This window comes from Myotis daubentonii, chromosome 1, assembly GCF_963259705.1.
Source record: "Myotis daubentonii chromosome 1, mMyoDau2.1, whole genome shotgun sequence".
Lineage (NCBI taxonomy): Eukaryota > Metazoa > Chordata > Mammalia > Chiroptera > Vespertilionidae > Myotis > Myotis daubentonii.
In genome coordinates, this window is record NC_081840.1 from 41,481,381 (window position 1) to 41,492,244 (window position 10,864).

Genomic DNA, 10,864 nt, shown 5'->3' on the forward strand with positions numbered 1-10,864 from the left:
TTGTTGTTCATAATTTGTATCTTTACCTTTTTCTTCTTCCTCTTCTTAAAGGATACCTTTCAGCATTTCATATAATACTGGTTTGGTGGTGATGAACTCCTTTAGCTTTTCCTTATCTGTAAAGCTCTTTATCTGACCTTCAATTCTGAATGATAGCTTTGCTGGATAAAGTAATCTTGGTTGTAGGTTCTTGCTATTCATCACTTTGAATATTTCTTGCCACTCCCTTCTGGCCTGCAAAGTTTCTGTTGAGAAATCAGCTGACAGTCGTATGGGTACTCCCTTGTAGGTAACTGACTGTCTTTCTCTTGCTACTTTTAAGATTCTCTCTTTGTCTTTGGCTCTTGGCATTTTAATTATGATGTGTCTTGGTGTGGTCCTCTTTGGATTCCTTTTGTTTGGGGTTCTCTGCGCTTCCAGGACTTGTAAGTCTATTTCTTTCACCAGGTAGGGGAAGTTTTCTGTCATTATTTCTTCAAATAGGTTTTCAATATCTTGCTCTCTCTCTTCTTCTGGCACCCCTATAATTCGGATGTTGGTGCGCTTAAAGCTGTCCCAGAGCCTCCTTATGCTATCTTCGTATTTTTGGATTCTTTTTTCATTTTGCTTTTCTGGTTGGGTTTTTTTTGCTTCTTCATATTTCAATTCTTTGACTTGATTCTTGCGATCCTCTAGTCTGCTGTTGGAACTCAGCATAATATCCTTTATTTCAGTCAGTGTATGCTTAATTTCTAGTTGGTCCTTTTTCATAACCTCGAGGGTCTCACTAGATTTCTTGAGGGTCTCACTACATTTATCGACGGTCTCACCAGACTTTTTGAGGGTCTTACTAAATTTATCTGTGGTTTCTAGAAAGTTCTTGAAAAATCTTAAAAGTGTGGTTTTGAACTCTATATCCAGTAGTTTGCTTTCCTCCATTTCTGTCATTTGTGACCTGTTTCTTTGTCTCCACATTTTTTATGCTTCCCTGTGTTGGTAGAGTGGTTTTGTGTGTTAGGTGTCCTATAGAGCCCAGTGGCTCAGCCTCCCCAATTACCTGAGGTGGACACTCTTGGTGCACCCCTTTGTGGGCTGTGTGCACAGTCTTGTTGTAGTTAAGCCTTGATTGTTGTAGGTATCACTGGGAGGATTTGACCTCCAGGCCAATTGGCTGTGAGAATCAGCTGTGTCTACGGTGGGAGAACTTCTGTGCTGAAGACACCCTTCTGCGGCAAGACTTGCTTCAGTGGGGCTTTGGTGCTCACTGAGTCTGCCCCCTGAGTGTGTCTCTTATGGATCTGAGGAGTTGTAATCTGCATGGTCCCACTCTGACCACTGGGTACACTGGCTTTTGGATCTAAGGAGGTGCTAATTTAGCCTCTTCCTGAGGCTACCCAGCAGGAGCTATGAAGAGATCTGCAGATTCCCCTTCCTTGTTTGGGGTTTGGAGGTGCCCAGATGAGGCTAGTTGTGAAGCAATGCAAGCTGCTTTGGGGCCTTGGGCCTTCTCTTGGAAGTTCTGGGTCTGTCTGGCCCAGCTGTAGTTTGTTAGGTAATTTTCAGATTGCAAAGGACAAGGGCATTCATATGCAAAAGCCTCTGCCGCAGCTTGGGTGGGGCGGGGTCTCAGGGGATCAACCGGGCGGGGCCAGCAGCTATGGTTGATCCTCAGTCTTACCCTAAGAGGCCCCACATCTCAGTGTCCCTGTAATTGCTGCAAGCACCTCTGAGAGAAAGCTGCCCTCAAGTTCTGAGTTCTGCCCGCTGCCAGACAGTCCAGTTTCTCCCTGTATGAGTCCGGGTCCCCAGAGACTTCCCGGAACCAGAGTTCAGAGCAGTCGGGGGCTTGTGACTCCCTCCCGATTCAAAAAGACAGCCACATCCTCAGTCGCCAGCCCTTGTCGCGTGCGCCTCCGTACCTCTGCACTCCATCTCCATAGCTCCTCTGAGTCTCAGTGTGCTTTTCTCTTTCCTTCTAGTTGTAGAATTTCCACTCAGCCAGCCTTCCTGTAGTTCTGGCTGATGTCCGTTTTGTCTTTTAGTTGTATTTTTGAATTTGTTGTGGGAGGCAGCAATTTCCAGTGTTTACCTATGCCGCCATCTTGGTTTCTCTCACAAGTGAACAATTTTAGAAAGAAAGAAGAAATTATGGTGGAAGAAAACCCTTTGGTGTTCATTTTTATGGTTCTAAAGCAAGTTCCTTAAGAATTCAGAGCCCTGACCGGTGTGACTTGGTTGAGTATCGACCCATACCCTGAAAGATTGTTGGTTTAATTCCCTGGTCAGGACACATGCCTGGGTTTGTGGGCTCATTTCCTGGGAGGAGATGTGCAGGAGTCAGCCAATTGATATTTCCCTCTCACATCGATGTTTCTCCCTCTCCCTTTCCCTTACTCTCTATCTAAAAATCATTTGAAAAGTGGGGGGACAGAAAAAAATCCTCATTTCTAAACACGGGAGCCTGGGCTTTCTGGTTGGAGCTCCAAGCTTAACATTCCATTGCCCTGGATTCTTAGCCAGTTCTTCCTTCTTTGGCTCTTATGTCTGTTAAACTGAGACCAGTTAGGTAGCAGGTAGGGTACAGCAGCAGGTCATTATTTTTGAAGTCTGAGACTTGATGTATCTGCATAACCATTTTCAGAGGTTAGATGTATTAACTCTTAAAAGAGCAAGATGACCCTAAAATGCTCTGTAGCAGTTGCCTTCTGGATCAACAATCTTTTACCATGTGGTAAGACTATGTGTGGGATACAGTAACTTAGCTTAACTAATCCTTTAAACTGTGTACCAACAGAGCCTTGAATTGTATCTGCTTCTCCACCAGTCAGTATAAAGTGGCACATGCTTAACTACATATAAAACTTTCAAGATCTTTTTGTTTTCAATTGATGGAAAAGATTGTCATGAACACTAAATAGTCAGTCTTAATTTTTAGAAACATTTATTACTTAACTATAATACAGTAACATTTTGATGAAGAGTAAGTTCATTTTAATATTCACATAGTTGAAAACTGCTATTGCTTCCTTGCAAAACAAAATAAAGGTTTTTGAAAAAGCTACTCCAGATGCAGTTCTTAGAGGCTTGAATGTTTCAGTAGTTAGCACATTTCCTTCATGTTATCAGCGCTAATAAAGTACCATTGGCAGTCTGTTAGAATTCTAATGGCTCAGTGCTTTTAAGCACTCTGGGTGTAAATTTTTAAAGGTTAACTTTTTTTTTTTTAATATATTTTATTGATTTTTTACAGAGAAGGGAGAGGGATAGAGAGCTAGAAACACCGATGAGAGAGAAACATCAACCAGCTGCCTCCCGCACACCTCCCACCGGGGATGTGCCTGCAACCAAGGCACATGCCCTTGACCGGAATCAAACCTGGGACCCTTCAGTCCGCAGGGCGATGCTCCATACACTGAGCCAAACCGGTTTGGCTAAAGGTTAACTTTTATTCCCATTTGTTAACCTACTGAGCCCAGGCATTAACACTCTGAGTTCTGGGTCTTCACGTTGGCTCATTATGGCTTTGATAAATCACTGTCCGAGTTATGTGTATATAATACAAACAGTCTCATGTGTCTACATTCAATAAATGACCTTGTTCTTTTAAGAATGTGTCCTGAAAGCCCGTTTGTATTGTGTGTACAGTACAGCTGCATATTGGGGTGTTCCAAGGATAAATAGCATGTTTTATCCAAAACTTAGATGGGAAGCATTACATTTACATTCAGAATGAGTGTAAAAAATAATCTCCTGGCATATCATTCACATGGAGCATAGGCCTGATTTCTTGAAACCTAAAAACAGGAAAAACAAGTTTCACACTCCCATAAATAACAAATGTTTAACCAGAAAATGTCTTTGGATCTCAGTGCCATTTATGATTGTAGGTACAATAATGTGCTTTTAAAATAGCTATTTCTAAATCTTGTCATGGGGATTTTTTTTTTTTTTAATTCTGTTGTTCAGAACTCTCACTCTATAGCATGGATTTTGACACCCACATTCAGTCTGTTACTCTATGTCTAGTTGAGTTTCTGGTTGTTAACCTGAGAGTCCAAAGGCGAGGAGAGACTATCAGAAGCTTAGTGTGGCCGGTAGAAACCAAATTCCCAATTTGCTCTGGAAGACAGCCCTAGTTCAGTTCTAAATCCTATCACCTTCTCTTTATGCATCCAGGCTGGAACATTCTGTTTCTATCTTGAGAAATGGCTCACTTGATTACTATCTAATCTAGCTGTAAGTTTTAGGCAAGTTAAACCTTGAAGGTTAGTGTCCTTTTGTGTAAAATGAGAGCACCATCTACTGATAGCACTGTAGTGATGGTTAAACTAGATAACATGGGGATGAGGGTAGGGAAGAAGGCATCTCCCCAGCATAAGCCTCTGAGAATTCAGAAAGGTAAACTCATACAAATAAGAGAGGTGCAAAGTCTTCTTTAATAAACAACACATTATGTGGTCCAGGGAAAACAAAAGCCTCCTTGTCAAAAAGGATTCCAAGCTCAGCAGCACCTGTCATTTACTGTTATGTCCCACCATGACTTCTTCACCTCCTCTTTAGAGATTGCTGTTGCCAAAAAGATCCTGTAAAGTGTTAATAAGAAAAAAGGCATTACTGATTTGGTACTTCCCAGCAGAATGTAATACCAAAGCAAAACAAATGAAACAGAGAAATAGCCCCCAAAAGAGCAGACTAGAGGAGGCCACAGAACCTAGCAGAGAAGTTCCTGGAGACTCCTCAAAGCCCAGCAAATGAAATGTGGCTTGTTGCTGTTGACATTTTCCCACATTTACCTTCCCTTCTACCCTTTGGCCTTTATCTAATCCACTGTCCATGACCTCTCTGAAACATTCGACGTGTTGATTCACTTTCAATTCAGACAATAGATACTATCCTGGATGTCTGGGATGCACATTAATATAGTCAAACCCTCAGTTCTCAAACATCTCCCATCTTGAAAAATTCGGTTCTCAAAACCAAGTTGTTTGTGGAAAAATGTCTCTGTTGTCTAACAAAACCGGTTCTCCATCTGACAACCCTTTCATGCTGGTACCCGTATGATCACTGGCGTCTCTCAGGCGGCAAAGGAGAGAATGCGTAAGCATGAGTCAGTTTTCCACTAACTCTCACATTGTTAGCATGTCAAGAAATTGTGTTGTAAATATATTTGTGGGGGGGTTTTTTACTTTTGATGCTGCTTATTAAATACGTATTATTAAATACGTACAGTAAGTCCCCATGGTCCTAGGAAGGTTAGTGATAGCAGCAAAGTGAAAAGGAGAGTTGTGAGGACAACAATAGAGCTTAAAAAAGAAATAATTGCAAAGTATGATAGAGGTGTTTGCATGTCTGACCTGGCAACTGAGTAAGTCATGGTGAAATCTATGTTAGCACAATTTTAAAACATAAAGAGGCCATCAAGAGTGCTGATGTTGCTAAGGGTGTGAAAGTGCTCACGAAACAACCATCACAGGCAATTGTTGACTTGGATATGAAAAGCAGTTAGCCAGTGACAGCATTTGGGAGGCAATGATATGTGAGAAAGTGAAGATGCTGCATGCTGACCTCCTAAAAGACACCCCTGGAACAAGAGCTGAAAGTGATAAGGGTGGTTTGATACATTTCAGAAGAATGGCATTCATAGTATAGTGAGGCACGGGGAGGCTGTCAGTTCTAACAAAGTAGCTGCTGATAATGTTATGACAGGATTTCAAGAACACACAGAGGCCAACAGATCTGTTCCCCAGCACAGGTTCGGTTGTGATGAGACAGGCCTCTTCTGGAAGAAAATGCCAAAGAGGACCTACATCACAGAGGAAATCATTGCCACTGAGGAACAAGCTCACATTATTGTTGTGTGGGAATGTGAGTGAGGACTCTAAATTGAAGCCTCCACTCATCTACCATTCTGAAAACCCACAAGTTTTCAAGAAAAATAATCGCATGAAAAACAAGTTGAATGTGATGTGGAAGGCTAATAGCAAAGCTTGGGTAACCAGGCACTTTTTTCCTGAGGGGATTCATGAAGTGTTTGCCTCAAGTGTGAAGGAATACCTGGGGGGGGGGGGGGGCGGGGTGGACTATGGGCACTCAGGGCACTTCCTGTAATAGACAATGCTCCTGCCCACCTCCAGGCTTGGCAGCCAGTTGGTGGAGGAGTACAGCTTCATCACTGTCAGGTTCTTGCCACCTAACAACTCCTCTCAGCCAGCAGGTCATTTCTAATTTTAAGAAACGTGACACAAAGTTTCAGAGACGTTTTGAGGTGACCTCTGAAACTAATTTAACCCTCAGGGAATTCTGGTAGGAACATTTTAATATCTTCACTTGCTTGAGGCTCATAGACAAAGCCTGGAGGGAAGTGTCTTCCAGACCATGCCATCAGCCTGGAAGACATTGTGGCCTGAGTCCGTTGCTGAAAGAGACTTTGAAGGCTTTGAGGACAAGCCTGTGATGGCTGTGGAGGATACTGTGTCTCTGGGCAAGTCTGTGAGTTGGAAGTGAATGATGATGATGTGGAGGAGTTGGTGGAGGACCACAACACTGAGCTGTCTGCCCAGGAACTCCAAGACCTTCAGAGGGAGCAGCAACAGACAGTAGCAGAGGAGCGCTTTTCAGAAGTGGAGGAGGGCAGGGAGGATATTCCTACTTCATTAATCAAGGAAATGCTCGAGTCCTAGCCAGTTAGTGGATAGAGCTTCAGCCTGTAGACCAAAGGGTCCTGGGTTCAATTCTGGTCAAGGGCAAGTACTTGGTTGCAAGCTCTTTTCTGGCCGAAGCCCTGGTCAGGACTCAAGCAAGATCAATTTGTTTCGATATTTCTGTCTTTCCCTCTCTCTTCTACTCTCCCTAAAAATCAATGGAAAAATATCCTCGGATGAGGATTAACAAACAAACAAGAAAAAAAAAAAAGAAAGGAAATGCTTGGGAAATGGGGAGAAATGCAACGTTTTGTTGAGAAATATCACGAAGATAAAGAAGTAGCAAATCGAACAATAAACTTGTTCAATGACAATGCTGCAGTGTTTCTTGTCAGGCAAGTGTTAGGACACAAGCAAAAACAAACATCATTGGGTAGGTTTTTAGCGAGAGGCCCAGTGAGCCGGAAGCAAGTTCTAGTGGAGCAAAGAGACGAGAGAGAAAGAACCCCAGAACAGCTACCTGACCTTTCCAAGCAATAACATCCCTCCATCCCTCCTCTCCATAGCCACTCATCAGTAGCTCTCAACATTAAAGTTCTAGTGTGTACATAAAATTTCACTTTTACTGTACATTTCATTTCCTTTTTGTTAAATTTTCATTTGCATTTTATGTCCTTTATTTTTTATTTTTATATTTTTACTGTCCACAGTATTTCATTTATCAAGAGAAACTATTCCTAGCTCAAATATTCATGTTTCATAGTTCAGGAACACAGGTCAGTGACAAACTTCCATGGAATTCAACTCAAAAGAAATTCTTTACATTCCAAGATCACTTTGTACTCTGAAAGATACCAGCCTTGCTCATCTTCTGGATCTTTCATGGAATCATAATTTCTGTAGAAATATGCATGTGCCTTCTTTCTTGGTTCAGCTACACCAAACTTAGGGGCAGCTGCAACCCCCAGGGATACAACGATGGCTCCAACAATATGAAATCTCCGACGCTTGGCCAGAAGGCCACACATCTGAGGTTTTGGCAAAGACATGGTAGTTATAGTCTTCCCCAACACCAATGTCCGTCCTTCCTCTGTCCTTTTTGTTTTAAAAGTGTTTATTTATAAATAGTACTTTAGACATATACTATATACAAGAAAGGTTAAAACAATCTTTTGGAGGTCTGGAATGGATTAATTCCATTTACATTTTTTCTAATGGGAAAAATGATTCGGTTTTCGAACAAATCACTTCTCGACAGCCTTCTAGAACAAACTGAGCTCAAAGTTTGAGAACCGAGGTTCCACTCTACTCTCTTGGGTATTAGGGGCAAACAAATCTATAAAATGCAATCCATAACCTTAAGCTGCTCACTCATCCATAATGTGAAATACATATGCAAACATAATTGCAACTCTTAAAGAAGTACAATAATAAAGGTATAAATAAGCCGTAGCAGCAGTATGAAGGAGAGTAATGGTTAACTCTGCCTAGGCCCTATGATCAGGGAAGATTTTATGGGAGGACAATTGAGCTGATTTTTAAAGGATGAATTGGAATTCATTGGGCAACCTGTCAGCTGTTCTAGACAAATACCTGTAACTGTATCAAATGTGGTGCTTGTTGGAACATGGAGTGTATGTAGCAAATGACTGGTAGGTAGGAAGGCAGGGGAAGGACATGGAGAGTCCATACCTTATTCAGGAGTGTAAGTTGGATTCTGTAGGCAATGAGAAGATATTAAACAGCAAAGTCACTTGCTCAAATCACGTTAGAAAGACTCTGATGGTCTGGATGGTGGACTGGAGGGAGCAAAACATGAGGCATAGAGATCAGAAAGACATCGATAACAATGGCCCAGGCAAGAGATATTGGGGTGGGAGGGTCTGAATGCAGGAAGTAGCAGTGAAAATGGAAAGGAAGGGGAGGAGTTGAGAGCCATTGTGGACCTCACTGAACGAGAAATAGTGTCCATGCCATGGAGCCCAATGGAGCCAGGGCCTGCACAGTCCTTATTGTGCCCTTGTGCACATCAGAAAAGGTTCCTTTTTTTAAAAAATATGTTCTGTTGGAAAAGTGTTTTAATATACTAATTGTATTAGAACTAGATATTTTATTGCCACCTACTAGAAAATTGTCATGTATACAAATCTTACAACTCTGGGATCAATAGCTATACTTTTAACTTTTTGCTTTAACTTCCAAACAAAAATATCTACAATGTAAATCTTGTCCCTTTTCAATGGAATTCTTGTCAGCCTCAACACCCTGGTTAGATATAATGTAATAGGCAGCTAAATATATAGGCTCGGGGGCAGATGATAAGGTTGATAGTGAATAATGAGGTCTTAGAGATTGCCCTGAATGTATAGATTGAAAAAAGACATCCGCCAAACCGGTTTGGCTCAGTGTATAGAGCGTCGCCCTGCGGACTGAAGGGTCCCAGGTTCGATTCCGGTCAAGGGCATGTACCTTGGTTGCGGGCACATCCCCAGTAGGAGGTGTGCAGGAGGCAGCTGGTTGATGTTTCTCTCTCATCGATGTTTGTAGCTCTCTATCCCACTCCCTTCTTCTCTGTAAAAAATCAATAAAATATATTAAAAAAAAAAAGACATCCAAGATAAGACCCTGGGAAATACTAAGCTTAGAGGAATATTTGGAAACAAATGAAACAATAAAAGAAATCTTGAAAATGTCTTCTTCCTTGGCTTCAAGGACAAGCAGTCCTCAATTTAAATATGTTGATAGTCACACAACTCCCATCAGTGTACTTCATACAGCAACTCCTCCAACTTGCCTTTCCTGTGCCAAGTTCATATTTTGTGCAGCTGTCCCTAAATCAACATAGTGATACTGCCTACCAGTCAACAATAGTTCAGTTGTTTGTAGAACAGTGGTGCTTGGACTGTTATTTTAATACTTGATCCTTATTCTAGAGAAATGAGAGAAGACCCAAAAGAGAATATGCTACTACTAATGATAAGAAGCTCGGGTCTCAAACTAATACAACTTAGACCATGGTGGAAATAATTAGTGCTAAGAAAACCATAAATCTTTAGCCTCAGTGGCTGCTCATTGGATTTTGTTTGTGAGTTCACTTGTGAAAAGGAACAAGGAGAATATGAAATGAAAGATACAGAACCAACACTGGAAATTCATGTTGAACATGGAGGTCTAATTCATTTTTCTCTTTGGGAATATAACTTTCCTCCTGTTAGACTTAAGTAGGTTCAACGTTCCCCCTCTCCCAGTGATTAGTTGCCTAATTCCTTTTCCTTCTGTTGCCTACCTCACAATTCTCCAGAGTTCTGTCCTTTCACAGCTCACCTCTGTGCACTCTCCTTCATACATCTTGCAATTCTTGTTTCCAACTATGAGCTTATTGTAGGCTCCCCATCTCCAGCCCTCTGCCTCTGACCCCTCACTGAGCTCTGGCCTCCCCTCTTCACCTGCCTGCCTGCTATCTTCCTCCTCTTGCCCAATTAGCATTATGTCCATTTCTGAGCAAAATCTCTGCCAAGTAGACTCTTTTGCCTCATTTTCTAGTTTTACTAGTGGCATCATTATCCTCTCTCCATCTTTAACTCTTTCTGCCTCTATGTGAAATCAGTGTAGCATACAGTTCCCCATCAGAGGAACTCTGTCTTCCTCTCCTTTCTGATTTTACTGCCAAGAGCCTCATGTTCCCAGCCACAGCTTGGGGGTGGGTGTCACATGACCCAAGTTAACCTCACAGAACACTCCCGGATAAGAGGCGCTTCTTTTCTGGGGTAAATAATGCTCAGGACAAAATAAGCCCAAGCTGCCCGAGTGTAACAGTCCTCACAGAGGAAAGCAGCGTTTGGAAGCAGAGAGAGAAATCGGGACACTGTCCTGGTGATTCAGTCTGAGCCTTGGAAACCAGCCAGGCCTGAAGCCAGTTATATAGCCCAGCTGACTCTGTTCTGCTGGTTTGGGGTGGGGTTTACCGTCCATGTAGGACCAGTGAGCAGGCCCTAACTGGATGTAGAGCCTCCAAACCTTTCTGCCCTCCTGCTATCTTAAGAGCCTTTCAGCCACCAGTTTCCCCAGGAAGTAATCTGCTTGACAGGTGATTTACAACCTTCAGAGAATAGTATTGGTTGTTGATCATTCTGTGGAGATCTTGACCGTAGGAAACTACAAAAGAGAACATCATAAAACTAGTCGGAAAGCTTAAGTGAAGAAACAAACTCCTGTGGTGGGAGTGCTTTAACTGTGTTTAACAC

The 10,864-nt window shown here is 42.2% G+C and overlaps 1 pseudogene; it reads right to left on the reverse strand.

The window, feature by feature from the left end:
- Positions 1-7,452: 7,452 nt before the first annotated feature.
- Positions 7,453-9,968, reverse strand: LOC132235783 (cytochrome c oxidase subunit 6C-like; annotated as a pseudogene).
- Between the last annotated feature and the right edge of the window lie 896 nt (positions 9,969-10,864).